Consider the following 6,000-nt stretch of genomic DNA (forward strand, 5'->3'; position numbering starts at 1 on the left):
TATGATCACTTGTCAATACACAAAATAGTCAATAGAACCAGACCAAAGTTGGCCCAAATGTTGCAATTATTGGACAGGGACTGTAAAATAGCTAAGATAAATATGTTTAAGGATCCAGTTGAAAAGGTAGGCAATATGTATGAACAGATGGAGATTTTCAGCAGAGGTATGAAAACTATATATAAAAAAATATCTAAATGGAAACGCTAAAAAATGAAAATCATGATGTCAGACATGAAAAATTCTGTCACTGAAATTATTAGAAGATTAGACACAGGAGGAAAAAAACTTAAAGAGATCAATAGAAATGATCCAATCTGAAACAAAAAGAGAAAAAAGAATGAAAAAAATAAGAGTATCTGAGTTCTATGGTATAATATCAAATGTCTTACACATATATAATTAGAATACCAGAAGAAGAAGGTGAGAGAGAACATGAAAGAAGAAATATTCAAAGATAAAAGAATAAAACATTTTCTAAAACTGGGGAATAAATATACACCTTACCAAGAAGCTTAGAGAATCCCAAGCAGAATCAGTCAGATTGCCAAAAACAAAGGATAAAGACCATGGTATGTCAGCTTTAGCATGCTGCAGGAAAAAACAAAAGATCTTGTCAACCTATAATTCTATATTCAATAAAAAATATCATTCAAAAATAAAAGTGAATTGAAGATATTTTTAAGCAGACAAAACCAGAAAGAAGCAATCTTCAGGGGAGATGCTAAAAGGAGTTCTGTAGGCTGAAGGAAAATGATTTCTGATGGAAACTCGGTCCTACAGGAAGAACTTGTATGAATGGAAAACATCAGAAAGAGTGAATAGGTCTATAAATAAAAAGCAGCTTCAAAACTCTTTAAAGATAATTGGCCATTTAAAGTAAAAATAGTCTGAGCCCAGTGGTTCAGCCTTTGGGAAGCTGAGGTGGGCAGATCACCTTAGGTTGGGAGTTGAAGCCTGACCAACATGGAGAAACCCTGTCTCCACTGAAAGTAGATGTTATTTGGCAGACATCTACTTATTGAAAAGACTGTCATTTTCCCGTTTATATTCTTGACGCCTTTGTCAAAAATGAGTTCTCTGAAGGCGTGTGGATTTGTTTCTGGGTTCTCTATTCTGTTCCATTGTTTTGCCAGTACCATGACGTTTTGGTTACTATAGCTCTGTGGTATAATTTGAAGTCAGGCAACGTGATTCCTCTAGTTTTATCGTTTTTGCTCAGGATAGTTTTGTGATTCCATATAAATTTTAGGATTATTTTATATGGAATGTTTTTTCTATTTCTGTGAAGAATGTCACTTGTATTTTGATAGAGATTGCATTGAGTCTGTAGGTTGCTTTGGGTTTCCTAAGGGATTTAAAAAAATAAGTAGAACTAATAATTTATGTTTTCAGTGTTGCAGGATATAATTAAGTTATAATTCCATATGTGAGCAATGAACAATTAACAATGAAAATGTTAAAATAGTAATTGTAGCACACAAATTCAGATACTTAAGGATAACTTTAATGAAAGATACAAAAGACTGGAAACTATAAAACACTGATGAAAGAATTAAAGACCTAAATAAATTAAGAGATATATCATGTTTATGAATTAGAAGACTCAACATTAAGATGTTACTTCTCACAAACTGACCAGTCCTAAATAAAATTCCAGCAAGCTTTTTATCTTGGACAAAATAATTTAAAATTTGTATGAAAAGGCAAAAGACCTAGAATAGCCAAAACAGTATTGAAAAAGTAGAGCAAATTTGGAAGATTTACCCTGCTTGACTACAAGACTGACTGCATAGCTACACTAATCAACACAATGTGGTATGGATAAAAGAATCGGTTAAGAGAAAAATGGAACAAAATAGAGCCCACGCATAGACCCAAAATATATGGGAAAGTGATTTTTGACAAGGGTGCCAAGGAAATTCAGTCGTGAAGGAAAATCTTTTCAACTAAAGGTACAGAAACAACTAGATATTCATTTAAAAAAAAACCTTTGTTGTTACCTCTAGTAATATAGGAAAATCAGTTCAATATGGATCATTATATAAACGCAAACACTAAAGTGATAAAATTACTAGAAAAAGCATACAGTATTTTTGGAACCTGGAGTTGGCAAAAGTTTCTTAAATAAATCATGGAAAGTACAGGCCATGAAAGCAAAACTTGATAAACTGGGTTTCAACAAAATTAAATCTTTCTGCTTATCAAAGACGCTATTAAATAAATAGGCAAGCCATAGTTTTGCCACCACACATCTGACAAAAGACTTCCGTTTGGAATAGAGAATTCCTGTAGTTCAACAATAAAAAGACAAAGAATATAATTAAAAATGGTAAAACAACTTGGATAGAAATGTCATTAAAGAATATATACAAATGGCCAATACACACATGAAAAAGTTTTAAACACTACTAGACATCAGGGAAATGCAAATTAGAATTGTAGTGAGTTACCACTAGATACCAACTAGAAGTCGGTTAAAGTGAAAAAAACTGATGACACTAAAAGTGGGAGAGGATGTGGAGGCACTGGAACTCTTATGCATTGCTGGCAGGAGGGTCAAATGGTATAACCAATTTGGAAAACTAATACTTCCTTTAAAAGTTAGAAATACACTTACAACCAGCATTTCTATTCCTAGGTATTTACATGAGAGAAATGAAAATATATTTCCACACAAATCCTTGTATAAGAATGTTCGTAGCCATTTCATTCATAAAAATTGAAAACTGGCAAATAGCCCAGTTGTCCATGACTGAAGAATGGATAAACGCACTGTGGTTTAAGTTAATGCAACAGGTTACCAAGCAGTGTAATCGAATGAATGACTAATACATGCACCATCATGGATGAATGTCAGACATAGGATGGGTGACGGAAGCTGCTATGAAAATGTGCATGCTAATGTGATCCATTTATAAGAAAATCCAAAATAGGAAAAACTAACCTATGGTGATAGAAATAAAATCCGTGGTTGATTCTGGGGGTGGGAGATTGCTTGGAAAGTGTGAGAAATGTCCTGTACTTTACATATATTCATCAAAACTGATTGAACAGAACACTTAAGACCTGTGCCCTTTATGTAAATTATACTTCAATTAAAAAAAAAGTGAGATAAAAGTCATTTCTTTCACTGGGCTTCAAGTCATACTTGACAAATTTGAAGTTGCTATACTTAATATAACCCAGTGATGTAACTATTGTAGTGTGATGGACAAGTGCTGGAATAAAACTATTGGAAGCCTGGTTTGAAATACTGAATGAAGGCTACATGCTTTAAATAAATCTATTCTTCAGCAGCATCTGTTCTCGAACCCAGATCTGCCCATTCAGCCTAAGCTTTCAGGGAGGTCAGGGCAGGTACGATCCAGGCCCCTGCCTGCCTCATGGCACGTGGGCAGGGTGTCCCTCTGAGCTTTGAGGCAACAGTCACAGCTGTAGCCACGGATACGAGCCTCAATGGTATCTGCTAATTATCTGCTTCTAAATCTGGAGTTTATGAAATGCTCTTCACTACACTTCAAAAGCTGGGAGTCATCCCGGTTATCTATTCAAGAGCCCAGCTTATCCCTCTCTCTCAAAGTCTGTGACATCAAAGACTTGGTTTTATTGCAAAATTGTCTGGAACGATGGCGTCAGGCCGGCTCCGCTTTGGAAGGGTTTGGAACACAGTGTTGAGTCAGAGCTCCTCTGAGGAGCACCTGACCCACCCTCTCTCCTTCACGTGGGCTTGGCCCAGGGAGACCTGGCCAGAGCCTTGCTGATGTGGACGTGGGGCTCACTTGGCTTGGCTCTGCTAGGATTTGGAGCAAAGCTCTCCTGCTTGCCTATAGGGAAGAAACCTCTCAATCTAGGCCTGGGAGGGTAGGGTTTACTTGCTTTTTTTTTTTTTGGTCACTGGTAATAATTTTTTTTGTGTGGGGGAATGAAACTATACGCCTTTCTTAAACTGCCAGAGCATGACCAGGAAAGGTCAGCTTTGATTCTGATCTTTCTTTTTTCATCCTTTCATTTGAATGGCATGAGGACATTTCCCTATCAGGTTGTTAGGTGAGAATCTGTTTCTGTTTTTTCTGCTTTCCTTGTTTTCTTTGCTAGGATACATTTTGTTTTCCTACAGTAATACAAATATTAATGTATATACAGGTTTTTTGAACTAAGGATTTTAGTCTAAATTGTTTGCTGACAAAAATGGAATAAAAGGTCACTTCCCAGTTGTTTATCTACTCACCGGTAATTCTGGAAGTTAAAATGCTGTGTTGTTACTTCCTGGGCTAACAGTTCTCATCTCACTAAATCATGCCACAGATGTGAAGTTTCAGTTTGATTTGAGTCCTGGTACTGTGCTTACAGAGGTGTATGAAGACCCTGGCTCTGTAAATCTCTTGTTTTTCTACTTTTATTTTTAAGTATAGCCAGATACAAAGTTTATATCCATTTAGCTGACCTTTTCAATGGTAAGAGCTATTTTATAAGGCAGCAGAAGTGAAAGTTATCAGCACGGCTGGGTAATGTAAAGTATTTATGAATGAACGTGCAAAAAACAATATGGGGGTGTAAAATGTGGGGCTGGGCTTGAGCAGACCCGCTTGTGACTTGAGCCTTCTTTGCAGTAAAGCATAATTCATGCTGCTGTTAGCCCTTAAAACAGGAAATAATATACCCATTTAACTTAATCACAATTTATATTACATGTGCATATTTCTAAACAAATGTTGTAGATGGAGAGTTTGGTAGCAATAATATTTATGGATTACACTTTTAGTTAGCAAAGGAAATGTGTGACCTCTTACATTTGGTTTGACATTTGAATTTGGTGTTCAGTGTATTTGACAGGAGTGATGGATTCTCATTAGCTCAATGTATAAACAGGAAATGCTTCCTTGGTGAATAGTTATTAATGTAGGACATCCCTGAATTTGAATTTTCAGTTGCGTATTCTGGTCCAGACTGTGACATTTATTTAATTTTGTTCTTAAAAAAAAAAAAAAAAAAGAAATGCATGGCATTTATTTTGTTTATAGCAAACCTGAGCAACATACGAATGCCAGGCTCTGAAAAACAGAACATTGTTCATGCGGGGGTGGCAGGCGAGGCCATTGAAGGCTCAGATGAAGGGAGCAGCCCCGGCCGCATACAGCCCCCATGTGGACTTGCGGTTGCTTGCCTTAATTTCTAACTAAGATAACCTACAGGAATTAGAACAAGACTCGGGGGCAGATGCGAGTAAGCTCATACTTAACCTTTACCCGCAGCAGGATTAAAGCTGTTCGTGCAAAACGGGATCAGAGCACATTTGCGATGTGGCTTGAGACAGCAGTTTTCTTTTGAGTTTTCTGCACTTGTGGTACTCTGTGATGATATCAAAAAACAGGAGCCGAGCTGTGGGAATGCTAGCAGCGTCTGACTTCTAATGGGAATGAGGAGAAACCAGGCCACTTGGCTGCTGTCTGCCATGGGCCCCGGCCTGTCCCCAGCCCCTTCTGAGTAAAGCTTAGAATCTAATTAGAAGTCAGTTAGAGACCCGGAAAGTGAAGCTGGCAGGCCCTTAATCTGAATTTCAGGTCTTCAGAGAAGGAAAGTAGCATTTTTATTGTTGGAGGTCAAAGTTTAAATTTAGTTTATATCATATTACCAAAATATGCTTTCGGTAAGGTTAGATTCTCATGCTTGGAGAGAGTGGGACTGTAATGAAAGCAAACAGGGCGAGAAATAATCCCATTACGGATGAACTCTTCACTTGAACCTCAAACATTTGGGAACCATAATAACACCATCTCGGCAGGAAGATAAAGGCTGGACAGGCAGGAGCTGGGAAGGAACCTCCCGACCACCCGTTGAACGTGATCCCTTCCCACCCCGGTACGCCTGGACCTGGCTTGATCTTAGAGCACTTAGGTAAATGACTTATTTATTAATTAGATTTTCTCTGTGCCGCCTCTGCTAAAATTTAAGCCCCTGAAAGGTAGGGACTTTTGTCTGTTTTCTTCACTGCTACCT

This window comes from Callithrix jacchus, chromosome 2 (genome assembly GCF_049354715.1).
Source record: "Callithrix jacchus isolate 240 chromosome 2, calJac240_pri, whole genome shotgun sequence".
Classification (NCBI taxonomy): domain Eukaryota; kingdom Metazoa; phylum Chordata; class Mammalia; order Primates; family Cebidae; genus Callithrix; species Callithrix jacchus.